Source organism: Cryptomeria japonica, chromosome 5 (assembly GCF_030272615.1).
Source record: "Cryptomeria japonica chromosome 5, Sugi_1.0, whole genome shotgun sequence".
NCBI classification, from domain to species: Eukaryota; Viridiplantae; Streptophyta; class Pinopsida; order Cupressales; family Cupressaceae; genus Cryptomeria; species Cryptomeria japonica.
Genome location: NC_081409.1, coordinates 13,714,141 through 13,729,682, shown reverse-complemented (window position 1 = coordinate 13,729,682; position 15,542 = coordinate 13,714,141).

The following is a 15,542-nucleotide window of genomic DNA, read 5'->3' as shown; positions in this document are numbered from 1 at the left end:
TTATCTTTGTGCTTTTTCTATTGTGGTGGCTCCAATATTTACAATTTTAGGTTTTTTATTAATAAATCTTATATGTTATTAAAGAAACCTTTTTACTATTCCCCAGTCTGGCATGGTATTAGAGCAATACATGCACCATTTCATAATCTTATACAATAAATATTAGTGATTTAAGACTTTCTTTTGGTAATTAGTGGAGTACATTGAAGCTAACCATTATTCCAAAGTGTTCAAAAAAGTTGATTTAACCTTTTGTTTTGAATTAAAATTGAACATGGAGGCCAAATATACACAAGTTTGAAGTAGGGATGTGCTTGTGATCTTATATAGATAATGTGGTTTTTGATAAAATTTGGGTTAGATCCAACCTTATCATTGCATCCAAAGCATCTACAAACGTTATGAATGCTTATCAAATCATCAATTTTTAGCACTTGATATATAAGACCCTAAGATTTTTTTGCATTTCCAAACCATACGGAGATAATATTTTATAGAATATCCCTTTCTTTGCATACACTGCATCAACAAATCTCTATGCATGTGTTGACATGCAAAGTACCAAGAATATTTTTTCATGTATAAGGGTTGTGTTGATCCTTCCATTAACTCTAGAACTAATTTAGTACAATGTTATTAGTTGGTTTGTCTTGGCTATCTAAGATGTATAGAGGGCATGAAACATGTGAAGATGTGAATTAACTCGTTTGAACGTTTATTTGAGTAGATGATATTTATTTTGTATGGTACTATATATTTGTTTAAGAATGTAATATGTACTTATAGAGGTCGTTGTACTTCATTAATTTGATGGATACTTACATTACACTTATATTTTCTCTATTTTGATTATACATCCACATCTCTTATGCTAGATGTTATATGTGTTTCAAATCTCTTATCATTGTTGTCAACATATTTCTTTGTCTATGAAAGTGATGTAGTGAAGTTCAATGAGTTAGTTTGTTTGGTATGATGAAGATCAGAGTTTGGGGATTAAAGTAGAGGGTTGTCTGTAGTTTATTCAGTTCAAGCTTCAAAGGTCCACATGGAGATTTTATTGAGTTATGGGTGTCTGTGTTGTGGTTCATTTTTCAGTTGTCCAGTGATGACAAAGTGACAGTATTTTGATTAGCATTGCTTCACATTGTAATATCTTGTTCTGCAGATTTGGAGGTATGTTTAGAACATTGATGTGTGTCCTCAATTCAAGTGGTTCGTGGTTTGGAGGTCAGCAAGTGATTTTCATGGTTGACAGTCATTGCAGTTAGTGTTCCTAAGGTTTGGTATGAAGATGTTGATGATTCTAGTAATTTGTGTTTGTGCGGATGTTGCTATGGTGATTCATGATGCTTGTGGATGTTTCTGGATTGTGTTCTTTTTGTGTTGGTGGTCCACATTGATCATGGAGCTCGTAATTGATTTTTTTCTTCGGTATGTTGGTGTTCTTCATGTTCTTGGCCGACTGGATCCTTGTAGCGTATTGCGGATGTTCGATGCATAAATTTTAGAGGTGTAATGTGTTCGAGGTGAAATATTTGGGTTTTCGCTATGTCTTGATCAACATTGCTTGGTCTGCATGTAATATTGTATTGAGTGTGGTTGTATTTTTGTAATTAGGTGGTGAGTGTTGAGTCGACCTTGATTATTTCTCCAAGGTTGATGTCATGTATAAATAAGTGTGATAACTTTGTATTCGAGTGTGGGTGTGTAGATGGAGATGAGTATGAGTATGTATGTGTGTTGAATGTATACATCTTTTGAAGGCAGAGAAGAAGTGTGTTTTGTGCTTCAATGGATTTGAACGAGGCATTGAGATACTATTTTCCAGTTCATAATTTCTAGATGTGATCCAAAATTGATTGTATAGGCAGTGAGCCCCTCCTATTTTGAGCAGTGAGCTCTAGGAAGCGTGTCTCAATGCATGTGCATTCCCCATTGTCATACTTCTAATAGAGTATACCTATTTTATGGGTTCATCCCCACCATGGTTTTTCCCTTAACTGGGTTTCCATGTTAAAAATATTGGTGTTATGCATGTTTATGATTTGTTGTTGATATATGGTTTTATGTTTAATTATCAGATCTAAGAATAAGTTTAAGTTGCTTAAGTTTTTGTGACAACTGATTCACCCCCCCCCCCCCCTCCCCCTCCCCCGCCCCCCCCTCAGTTCTCTATCTTATTTTCATCAATTGGTATCAGAGTAGGTTCATCTCAAGAATCTTAATCACTTGAGGTGATCTGGGATGACAACTTACAAGAAGGATAGTTCAAGATTTCATGGTACCAATTACTCTCTTTGGAAGAGTCACATGGAGTGTCATTTGAGATGCATTGGTGAACCTTATTGGGATATTACTAAAATAAAATATATAATTCCTGCAAATGGTCCTTCAACTCCGAATGACATCAAAAGTGTTGAATACAATATTAAGGATAAGGAAGAATTGTTGAGTGCTCTGACTGGCTCTGAGATGATGAATGTTATGGATTTGTAGACTGCTCATGAGATCCGGAAGAAGTTGGAAACTTTGTATGAAGGTGACAGTTCTTTGAAGATTGCCAAGTTGCAGAGTCTAAAGGGAAAATATGAGATGTTGAGGATGAGCGAAGATGAGAACATCACTTCTTACATGCAGAAGGTGAATGAACTTGTGTGCAATATCATATGTGTCGATGGGAATTTGGAAGAATCAAAGATTGTTGCTAAAGTGCTCAAATCTTTACCTACATCCTACAAGCATAAAGTTGTTGCTATTGAGGATATCAGAACTGTGATAGATGTAACCAAGGACATGTTGATTGGTAAGCTTTCAACATTTCAAATGAGTGAGTTTGGTGATTCTCTTCCTAAGGTAGAATCTGCATTCAAGTCTACTGTTTCTTGAAAGGATAAGCAGAGATATGATCTGGGAGACAATTATTAAAGGGGGATGTCCAGATATGAGAAGGAGAGGAAGGAAATTGAAGAAAAAGAGTGGGAGCTTGAAGATCTTGAATCCATTATTGCCAAGTGATTACCCAAAGGAGTTGGTAAGTATGAAAGAAAATTGAATCTTAAATGTTTTTCTTGCAATAAGATAGGTCATTTTGCCTCAAGGTGTCTAGAAAGAGTTCCTAAGTCAAAATCTAACAAACCTAGATTTCAAAAGAGGTGTTATTATGTTGCTGATAAAGGTGTGACAAATGATGAATTTGATAAAGGAGGTTCAAGTGATAATGATAGGGTGTTTATTTCTATCAAGGAAGATGATCCAATGCCTACTATCTCCGTTAGTTGCATGAATGTGGAAAGAGCTTTGGCTGCACAAGTTGAAGAGAAAGATGAATGGGTGATTGACAGTGGATACTCTCACCATATGACAGGTGAAAGAGTAAGTTAGTGAGTCTGGAAAAGTATGAAGGTGGCATTTTGAAGTTTGGTGATGATAAAGCTGGAATAATCCATGGTAGAGGATGCATTTCTCTTGATGGTAAGCACAATACTGATGATGTCTTGTATGTAGGTCTAAAGAATAATCTCTTGAGTAATGGACAAATGGTTGACAAGGGATATGATCTTCAATTCAATAATGACAACTGTAAATTCTTGGGTAGTTCTGGAATTGAGATTGCATAAAGTACAAAGACTAAAGGTAATATCTTTCATTTAAATAGTGTTGGTAAAAGATGTTTGATTGCTCAGGTTGATGAAAGTTGGTTGTGGCATAGAAGAATGTGTCATGTGAATTTTCATAACATTGTTAAGATAAGTTCTACTTAGGCTGTGAGAGATCTTCCTAGGTTGATGAAACCTACTAACTCTATGTGCAAGGAATGTGGTGTAGGAGCACCCTTCTAAGGTCTTCCTCCTTTTGGTTTTTGTTGGTGTTTTGCTTCTTTAAGAAGCCATTGTAAATGTAATAAGAGCCATCAACTCATTAGTCTTAATTAGGTCCTAAATTAGGTCCTAGGTTCTCATTTCTTGTGGAGGAGAGGTTATGTGTGCCTTTGATAAGTTTGGGGTCCTTTTAGCATGGTGGTGCCCATAGGATAACCCAATGTAGGCCTAGGAGTTAAGAAAAGCAACTTTGGAAAAGTTGCTCAAATGTTGCAAAAAGTTGCATGACAACTTTTCAAAGTTGCATGACAACTTTTCAAAGTTGTCAAGCAACTTTTCCACCTAATAGGTCAAAAAACTTAGCTTAGGGTGGAAAACCTCAATTTTGGCACACAGATCGAGGAAAGGATACCATATATGGTTTCAAACCCTAAAATGATGGGTTGGGTGTCAGATTGTACGGCCAAGAGTAAAGACCTTGACTGTGACTGGGTTTTTGTTGTCAGTCGGCACAAATGAAGCACTAATAGGTTGATAATGGATTATTTTATGAACTAAACAGTGTTGTGAATCTTGCATTGTATTCATACTTTCATTTTGAGCACTTAGGGTAGGTTCTTGTGCAGGTTTTTGTGTGTTTGTAATTATTTTTGTGAAGTACTGTGTCACTGTCCAGTTTTGGACTGTTTTGTGAAATGGAATGATAACTCCTATCCCCACTGTGGAGTCACCATGAAACCATGGGGAATAGGAGTACAGATCCTATACATTACTTCAAAACAAGCAGGGCCCTTGAAGATGCAGGGAAGTCTTTCAAAGACCCACTCCTAGGCGAGACTAGACTATGCCCGACTAGGAAGGGTTGAATTGCAGAGGTCCATGAGAGAAAGGTAGGACAAGGAGGGAGACACCCTTTGGAGGAGGTGTAGAGGGATGTGTGAAGCACCATTGGAGAGAAGGAGGAGCTTTCATCAATCCAGATAAGGTGGCAAAGTCAATAAACCATCATTGTGACCCAGGCAGGCCTTAAAACCCTTGTAAAAACCCTCAAAAACCCCAAAATTCACCTAGGTTAGTGTACGAACACTTGGAGGCCCAAAACTAGGAAAATATTTGAGCCCTTGCCAAATGATTAGCAGTTCTTTTGGGAAGTTTCACACGTATGTGCATCGTTTGCAAGAGGGAGCCCTAGAAGTCTGGATTGGAGGCCTAATTGGGCACATTCCTTGTAGCCCTATTTTGTAGAAAAAAAGAAAAATAGTGAGATCGGTAAGGAGTTGGAAGGTTAAAAACTCTTGGGGGCATATGAATGGATGGATAACCATGTCATAGACCTGTCCTAACCTTGCTAGGACCTAAGAAGGTGAAGAAGGAGCTAAACCCTTATTAGCCTATGTGAGGGTTTTTGATGCTTGAGAGTAGATGTGACTTAGGGAGGAAAATCACAGATTGTTGGTGGGTGGATTGGGCAAGGTTAGGGGATTCCACAAGCAAGGGAAGTCCTAGAGACCCTAGGGTGTAGTAGAAACACCTTGTGATCCAAGGAGAGGATCAAGGAGCATAGACAAGGCTAGTCTATCCCATACCCATTCCCATCAGATTGGTATTAGAGTGAGTTAAAGATTTGGTGGACCGTGCATGTCTCTATATTCTGGTGAATCAGTAGGGGAGAACATAATGGTCACTAATGCAGAGTTGGCTAGGGAGGTAGAAGAGCAGAAGGAGAAGAATAGACTCCTTGAAGAAGCTATGAGTGAGATAAGGGACAAGTTGCAAGAAGTGGTGGATCAGAGGACACATGGACCTTGGGGTGAGGACACCAAGGATAAAGGCAAGAAAACCATTGACGTAGATGACATTATACCTGAACCAGATCCCTTGATCAATGAAGAACCTTTTGTAAAGGCCATTAAGGCTTTGAATACTAAAGCTTTTGAAGGATTGCCTCATTTCAGTGGAAGGATGGACATTGACACTGTCATGGAATGGATTCAGGGTATGGAGAACCACTTTGAGTGTGAAGGAGTGATAGAAGCTCAAAAGGTTAAGGTTGCCAAATCAAGACTAAGGGGAGCAACCTTGACATGGTGGAAGTACCTGCAAGAAGAGAGAGTTAATATGGGGAAGCTACCTATTGCAAATTGGAAGGCCATGGTGAGTAAGATCAAGGAGAACTACTTACCAGAGGATTATGAAGTCCAACTTCATAAGAAGAGACAAAGATTGAAGTAGAAAGACCTTGATGTGACCTCCTACACAGAGGAGTTTCAAAAGCTTTGTCTTAGATCCAAAGTCCAAGAAGAGGAATCTATCAAGGTGGCTACGTATCTAAGTGGCCTAAAGTGGAACATTCAAGAGGAAATAAGCCTATGAACTCCTACCACTGTCCAAAAATGTCATCAGCTTGCTGCTAAGGTGGAAGAGAGGAACAAAAGGACGGGAGACTCTAATAACAGGGGTAGAGGCAGAGGTAGAGATCAAATGAATCACCGAGGTGGTTACCAAAGCAAGGCAAATGAGCAAAGGAACCAAGGAGAAAACAAGTTGACTTAACATAGCAGTGAAACCAATCTCAGAGGAGGCCATTCTAGAGGAAGAGGTGCACAAGGGGGTCCAAGTAGGGGTAGAGGTACCGGCAGGGGCAACTCCTACTTTGCAACCATGCAATGCTACAACTGTGGTCAACTGGGACACCCGGCCTATAGATGTCCTGACAAGCCTACCTCATCAAACAGTGGAAAGAGAGTTGCTTATGCTCATTAAGACACATCAAGTAGCAAGACACCTGAGGTGGACCATATTGAATCAGACATTGGAGAAAATCTGATGTTCAATAGAGTCTTGATAAGACAGCCGGTTAAGGATGAACCTAAGCATAGGAGAGCATTGTTCAGGGTGAGATGCAAGATCCTTGGTAAAGTTTGCAAGGTGATAGTTGATTCAAGGTCAACTGATAACATAATATTAGATGAGGCAGCCAAGAAGTTGAAACTCACAAGGATACCCCACACTAGCCCTTACAAGGTGACATGGTTGAATCAAGAGCAGAGTGTGCTTGTCAATGAACAAACTTGGGTAGAGTTCTCTATTGGAGGATACAAGGATAAGATCCTTTGTGATGTGTTACCCATGGATGCCTATCACCTACTGCTAGGTAGACCCTGGCAATTTGAGAGGAAGGTGATCTATGATGGAGAGGAGAACTCCATTTCCTTCAAGAAGGATAGCAAAACCTTTAAGATTCAGTCTCTGACAGAGAATGATGAGGGAACCTCAAGAACACCTAGTGTCTTATTGACTACTGGTAAAGAGTTCTTACACTTGCTATATGAGAAGGAGACAATGAGGTGTGCCATCTTTGTGAAGCCAAAGGAGGAGGAAGACAAGTTGCAGGTAGAGGTTCCCAAGGAGGTGAAGCAAATGTTGCAAGAGTATAAGGACATAGTGAGTGATGGAGCACTTGCAACACTTCCACCAAGAAGGTCTATAAGCCATCAAATAGACTTTGTTCCTGGTGCATCCCTACCTAATAAAGCTGCATATAAGCTCACACCGGACCAAAACAAGGAGGTGGCAAGGCAAGTACAGGAGTTGTTGGAACAAGGATTGATCAAGAAGAGCATTAGCCCATGTGCAGTCCCGATAGTGCTAGCATCAAAGAAGGGAGGCAAGTGGAGACTTTGCACCGATTCGAGGGCAATCAATAGGATCACCATAAGGTACAAATTTCCTATTCCTAGAATAGAGGATCTGATGGACTGTTTAGGAGGTGCCATGTATTTTACCAAGTTGGACCTTAAAAGTGGTTATCATCAGATTAGAATTAAGGAGGGGGATGAGTGGAAGATCGCTTTTAAGACCACAAAAGGGTTGTATGAATGGCTTGTGATGCCATTTGGACTTACTAATTCCCCAAGAACCTTCATGAGGTTGATGAATGAGGTGTTGAAGGACTTCACAGGCAGGTTTGTGGTGGTATACTTAGATGACATACTCATCTATAGCAGAACCAAAGAGGAGCACCTAGAACATCTAAGGTTAGTCCTAGAGAGGTTGCATGAAGAGAAGTTGGCAATCAAATTAGAGAAGTGTGACTTTTTGAAGCAAGAGTTGGTCTACTTGGGATTTGTGGTGTCTAAGGGAACCTTGAAGATGGATCCAAGCAAAGTGGAGGCAATCTTGAATTGGCCTGCCCCTAGAACAGAGACTGAAGTTAGGAGTTTCCATGGTTTAGCCCAATTCTATAGAAAGTTTGTGAGGAATTTTAGTGGCATATGTGCACCAGTACTTGACACCATAAAAGGAGGCCTAAAAACCAAATTCAAGTGGACTGAACAGGCTGATAAAGCATTCCAATTGTTGAAGCAAGAAGTAGCCACAAAACCCATCCTACTCTTACCTACTTTTGACAAGCTATTTACATTGGAATGTGATGCAAGTGGCATTGCAGTAGGGGGTGTTTTGAGTTAAGAAGGAAGGCCTGTGGCATTCTTCAGTGAGAAGCTTAATGAGGCCAAGAAGAAGCACTCAACCTATGACCTAGAGTTGTATGCACTAGTTCAGTCTCTCAAAAAGTGGAGGCATTACCTACTCCCAAAGGAATTTGTGGTGTTCATAGATAACCAGGCTTTGAGTTACATTAACACTCAAGAGAAGCTTAGCAATAGACATTTGAAATGGATGGAATACCTCCAACCCTTCACCTTCACCATCAAGCATAAAAAGGGGCAACTCAACAAGGTGGCAAATGCTTTAAGCAGAAAGTTGTTGACTGTTCAAGAGTTACAGTTGTAGAGCATAGGAATAGAAGGTTTCAAGGACCTCTATGAAGTAGATGAAGACTTCTCATCGGCCTACAAGGTTTGCAAGGAGTTTGAGAATCATTTTCATGGTGAGTATGCAGATTACACTCTCCAAAATGGTCTCTTGTTCAAAGGTAATCGGTTATGTGTGCCTAGAGGATCCATGAGAGAAAACCTCATCCAAGAAAAACACAATGGTAGTCTAAGTGGACATTTTGGAGTCAACAAAACTTTGGATCTAGTACAGAGGTATTATTATTGGCCCAAGTTGCCAAGAGATGTGAGAAAGTATGTGGAGCAATGTGGTGTGTGTCAAAGGGCAAAAGGAGGATCAAGTAATGTAGGCCTCTATCAACCATTACCGGTCCCTAATAGGCCTTGGGAGTGTGTGAGCATGGACTTTGTAGTAGGACTCCCCAAGACAAAGACAAGTACGGATAGCATCTATGTGGTAGTAGACAGGTTTTCTAAGATGAGCCATTTCATTCCATGTAAAACTACTCATGATGCTAGCTATGTTGTACATCTCTTCTTTAAGGAGATTGTAAGGATTCATGGACTTCCACTAAGTATTGCTTCTGATAGGGACAACAAGTTCATGGGCCATTTTTGGCAAACCTTATGGAAAAGATTAGAGACCAATTTATCATTTAGCTCAACTTACCATCCACAAACTGACGGTCATACTGAAGTCATTAATGGGGTGTTAGGAAACTTGTTGAGGTGTCTAACCAAGGAGTATGGGCAGACATGGGATCTAGTCATTCCACAAGCATAGTATGCCTATAATGACAGTGTAAATAGGACCACTGGAAGGAGTCCTTTTGAGGTTGTCTATGGCAGACATCCAAGGGGAGTGTGTGAACTTAGGGAACTTGGTATCATGGAGATGAAGAGTGGCCAAGCAGAGGACTTCACTCAAACCATCAAGGAAGTCAAAGAACAGGTCAAGAAAGCCATCCTAGAGTCTACTCTAAAACTGAAAGCAAAAGTGGATGAAAGAAGGAGAGAGGTTCAGTTCAAAGTGGGTGACCATGTGATGGTCCATCTGAGCAAAGAAAGAATGCAAAGTGGAAAGCCTACTAAACTGCAAATGAAGAGGGTAGGACCTTGTAGAATTCTATCCAAATATGGTGAGAACGCCTACAAGGTTGATCTTCCTTCAGATTTGGCTATATCACCAGTCTTCAATGTTGTTGACCTGATACTATACAAGTGTGAAATAGCAGGACAAATTGAGAATCAAGACAAGGTACTACAAGACTTGGATGTGAATGCTTTACCTCAAATGAAGCAACCCATAGCAGAGGAGATCTTGGAGTCAAGGGTGAAAAAGTCTACTAGACACCAGGTCTATATGGAACACTTGGTGAAGTGGGCAGGTCAACCTGAGTCTGAAGCCATTTGGGTTGAAGAGGACAAGTTCAAGAAACTTGGTATTGACCCAGCTCTCATTTCTCCCTCAGTTCCTTAACTTTTGTGTAGAGGGGGAGTATGGTGCAGGAGCACCCTTCTAAGGTCTTCCTCCTTTTGGTTTTTGTTGGTGTTTTGCTTCTTTAAGAAGCCATTGTAAATGTAATAAGAGCCATGAGCTCATTAGTCTTAATTAGGTCCTAATTTAGGTCCTAGGTTCTCATTTCTTGTGGAGGAGAGGTTATGTGTGCCTTTGATAAGTTTGGGGTCCTTTTAGCATGGTGGTGCCCATAGGATAACCCAATGTAGGCCTAGGAGTTAAGAAAAGCAACTTTGGAAAAGTTGCATGACAACTTTTCAAAGTTGTCAAGCAACTTTTCCACCTAATAGGTCAAAAACCTTAGCTTAGGGTGGACAACCCTAATTTTGGCACACAGATCGAGGAAAGGATACCATATTTGGTTTCAAACCCTAAAATGATGGGTTGGATGTCAGATTGTACGACCAAGAGTAAAGACCTTGACTATGACTGGGTTTTTGTTGTCGGTCAGCACAAATGAAGCATTAACAGGTTGATAATGGATTGTTTTATGAACTAAATAGTGTTGTGAATCTTGCATTGTATTCATACTTTCATTTTGAGCACTTAGGGTAGGTTCTTGTGCAGGTTTTTGTGTGTTTGTAATTATTTTTGTGAAGTACTGTGTCACTGTCCAGTTTTGGACTATTTTGTGAAATGGAATGATAACTCCTATCCCCATTGTGGAGTCACCATGAAACCATGGGGAATAGGACTATAGACCCTGTACATTACTTCAAAGCAAGCAGGGCCCTTGAAGATGCAGGGAAGTCTTTCAAAGACCCACTCCTAGGCGAGACTAGACTGTGCCCAGCTAGAAAGGGTTGAATTGCAGAGGTCCATGAGAGAAAGGTAGGACAAGGAGGGAGACACCCTTTGGAGGAGGTGTAGAGGGATGTGTGAAGCACCATTGGAGAGAAGGAGGAGATTCGATCAATCCAAATGAGGTGGAAAAGTCAATAAACCATCATTGTGACCCAGACAGACCTTAAAACCCTTGTAAAAACCCTCAAAAACCCCAAAATTCACCTAGGGCAGTGTACGGACACTTGGAGGCCCAAAACTAGGAAAATCTTTGAGCCCTTGCTAAATGATTAGCAGTCCTTTTGGGAAGTTTCACAAGTATGTGCATCGTTTGCAAGAGGAAGCCCTAGAAGTCCGGATTGGAGGCCTAATTGGGCACATTCCTTGTAGCCCTATTTTTTAGAAAAAAAGAAAAATAGTGAGATCGGTAAGAAGTTGGAAGGTTAAAACCTCTTGGGGGCACATGAATGGATGGATAACCATGTCAAAGACCTATCCTAACCTTGCTAGGACCTAAGAAGGTGAAGAAGGAGCTAAACCCTTATTAGCCTATGTGAGGGTTTTTGATGCTTGAGAGTAGATGTGACTTAGGGAGGAAAATCACAGATTGTTAGTGGGTGGATTGGGCAAGGTTAGGGGATTCCACAAGCAAGGGAAGTCCTAGAGAACCTAGGGTGTGGTAGAAACATCTGGTGATCCAAGGAGAGGATCAAGGAGCATAGACTAGGCTAGTCTATCCCATACCCATTCCCATCAGAATGTCAGATAGGGAAACAAACCAGAGTTACTTTCAATAGTAAGAAGCATTGTTCAAGTGGAGTATTGGATCTTGTGCATGTTGATTTGTGTGGTCCTTCTAGAGTTATAAGTTTGCAGGGAGACAAATATTTCATGTTGTTGATTGATGATTATTCTAGGATTATGTGAGTTACTTTCTTGAGAGATAAGTATGAAGCTCTAGACAAGTTCAAGATTTTCAAGGCTATGGTTGAGATAGAGACAGGTTTGAAGTTGAAGTGTCTAAAATCTGATAGAGGTGGTGAATTCATCTCCAGTGAGTTCAATGCATTTTGTGAAGAACATGGGATAAGAAGATAGGCTGCTCCAAGAACCTCTCAACAAAATGGAGTTGTGGAAAGGAAGAACATAACCATTCAAGAAACTGCCAGGACAATGATGTTGGAGGGAAATGTTCTGCATGTCTATTGGAGAGAATTTGTGAGTATTGTTGTTTACACTCTTAAGTGGGTGAAAATCAGAGGTGATACTGGTAAGACTCCCTATGAATCATGGTTTGGTCATGTTCCTACTATTAAATATTTCAAATTTTTTGGAAGTAAATGTTATATCAAGAAGGATGAAGATCGAGGGAAGTTTGATGCTAGATGTGATGAAGGAATATTTCTTGGTTATTTTACCAAAAGAAAGGCATGCCAATATTATAACAAGAGATTGAGGAAGATAGTTGAGAGTGAAAATGTCAGGGTTGATGAAAGCAATGCGAGACAATTTGGATCTTGCGGATATGATTCAAATGATCAGAATGACAGTGTAAACAATGTGAAGCAACCTCAAATCTAGAATCAAGTCCAGATCATTCTAGAGAATTCAGTGCCTCAAGGAGAAGGAAATAGTCCAAGCGCTGAAGAAAGAACACAAGAGTCTAAAATTCAAGGAAATCCTAAGACTCCCAGGTGTGTAAGACTGAATCACTTTGAAAGTCAGATCATAGGGGATAGAAATAAATGTGTTAAAATAAGAAGAAGAATTGTTGAAGATCATATTCATTATTGTTTGATTTCAAAGATTGAAGCTAAGGATGTAAATGAAGCATGTAGAGATGGACATTGGGTAAAAGCAATAGAAGAAGAATTGAAGAAGATTGAAAAGAATAATACATGGGATCTTGTTCCCAGACCTAAGGATAAAAATGTAATTGGAACCAAATGGGTCTTCTGAAACAAATTGAATGAACAAGGTGAAGTTGTTAGAAACAAAGCAAGACTTGTTTGTAAAGGATATTCACAAATGGAAGGAATTGATTTTGAAGAAAATTTTTCCCCTATGGCAAGGATTGAAGTTGTAAGATTGTTTATTGCTTTTGTTGCTTACAAGGATTTCAAAGTCTATCAGATGGATATCAAGTCAACATTCCTGAATGGTGAATTGGAAGAAGAAGTGTACATTGAGCAACTGGATGGATTTCAATTGTTTGATCAAGGAGACATGGATTGCTGGTTGAAGAAAGCTTTGTATGGACTAAAGCAAGCCCCAAGAGCATGGTATGCTAGATTGGATAAGTATTTGTTGAAGCTAGGATTTAACAAAGGTACTGCTGATAGTAATCTGTACTTCAAGATTGATCTTGATAAAATTCTAATTGTTGAAGTTTTTGTTGATGGTATTATCTTTGGAGGGAATGATAGTTCGTGCAAAATTTTTGCTAATGAAATGCAGATTGAATTTGAAATGTCTATGATTGGAGAGATGAAACTATTTTTGGTATTTCAAATCACATACTCAGAAAAATGAATCTTTATATCTCAGTCCAAGTACACAAAGGAGTTGTTGAAGATGTTTGGTTTGGAAGATTCAAAACTGGTTGGTACTCCTATGGTGACTGGATGTAAGTTGACTAAAGATGACAATTCCCCAAAAGCAAATCAGACTAGATATAGATCTATGATTGGTGGATTTCTCTATTTGACTTAGACCAAACCTGATATCATGAATGCAGTTTGTCTTGTTTCTATATTTCAAGCTGATCCTAAAGAATCTCATGTTGTAGCTGACAAAAGAATTTTCAAATATTTGAAAGGAACAACTGAAATTGGTCAGTGGTATCCTAAAGATGATGATTTCACTTTGAGTTGTTTTATTGATGTTGATTGGGAAGGAGATGTGGATGACATGAAGAGTACTAGTGGTGGTGCATTTTTCTTGGGAAAAAGATTGGTTTCATGGTTGAGCAAAAAATATAATTCTATTTCTCTATCTACTGTAGAGGCAAAATATATTGTTGTAGCAAACAATTGTACTCACGTGATATGGATGAAGCAGATGTTGAAGGATATCAGAGTAGTGTGTGATGACCCTATTGCTATCTACTGTGACAATTCAAGTGCAATTAACATTTCTAAGAATCTGTTGTTGCATTCAAAGACTAAACATATATCCATCAAGTTTTACTTTTTGAGAGACAAGGTAAATGAGAAGGAAGTCAGCTTGGAGTATGTCCACTAAGGAATAGATTGCAGAAATCTTCACGAAGTCTTTGCATAAGGATACTTTTGAGTATCTCAGAGGGAAGTAAGGGGTGATTGCCCCTCCTTATCAGAATTAAGATGCATTGGTATGCATCAGTTTGGTGCACTTCACAATCCTATCTTGTGATCTAGATTGATGATCGGTGGCTGTTACTCAGAGGGAGTAGTCAGATTTGTGAGTCAGATGTTCAGATTCAGAGAGAGATTCAATTTTGTGGTTTGATTGCAAATATGTGCCTTTGCCATTGATGTCAAAGGGAGAGAGAGTCATGTGAAAAACTATGAAGAGATGTAGTGTGCAATGTCTAAGGGGGAGTTGTTGATAATTTTCTTTGTCATTGATTGTGTCAATTTTTCACATCATATGTTGCCATCAATGCCAAAGGGGATATTGTTGGAATAATGTTGAAAATATGTTCTTGAGATACATTTAAGAGACGTGTTGTCATTGTTGTTAACATATTTCTCTAACTGCGATAGTGATGCAGTGAAGTTCAGTTAGTTTGTTCAACATGATGAAGATCAAAGTTTGCAGATTAAAGGGTTTATAGAGGGTTGTTTGTAATTGATTCAGTTCAAGCTTCAGAGGTCTGAATGGAGATTTTATTGAGTTATGGGTATCTGTGTTGTGGCTGGTTTTCAATTGTCCAGTGGTGACAGAGTGACAGTATTTTGATATGCATTGCTTCGCATTATAATATCTTGTTTTGTGGATTTGGAGGTATGTTTAGAACATTGGTGTGTGTCCTCAATTCAAGTGGTTCATGGTTTGGAGGTCGGCAAGTGATTTTTCAGGGTTGACAGTCATTGTAGTTAGTGTTCTTGAGGTTCAGTATAACGATGTTGATGATTCTAGTAATTTGTATTTGTGTGGATGTTGGCTATGGTGATTCATGATTCTTGTGGATGTTTCTGGATCATGTGCCTTTTGTGTTGGTGGTCCACATTGATTTTTGAGCTCGTAATTGATATTTTTCTTTGGTACATTGGTGTTCTTCATGTTCTTGTTAGGATTCCCAAAGATACTGAGAGGGGGGGGGGGGGTGAATCAGTATCTATCCGGTATGTCAAATTACTTGATTTAAAACATGAAAAGCATATTAAAACTGAGTACCAGTAAACTAGAAATAATGCAGTAAATAAGAACAATAACAACAACATGAGAAGCACACCATAACATAGTATTTTAATGAGGAAACCTGGTGTGGGAAAAACCTCGGTGGGATTTGTGACCCACAATATTCGCTTACCGACCAATAAGGGAATATTACTCTTACAATAGGGGCCTACACATGCAGGAAGGCCAAGTGCCTAGAGCTCACTGCTCAATTACAAAAGAAGTCACACTGACTTACAA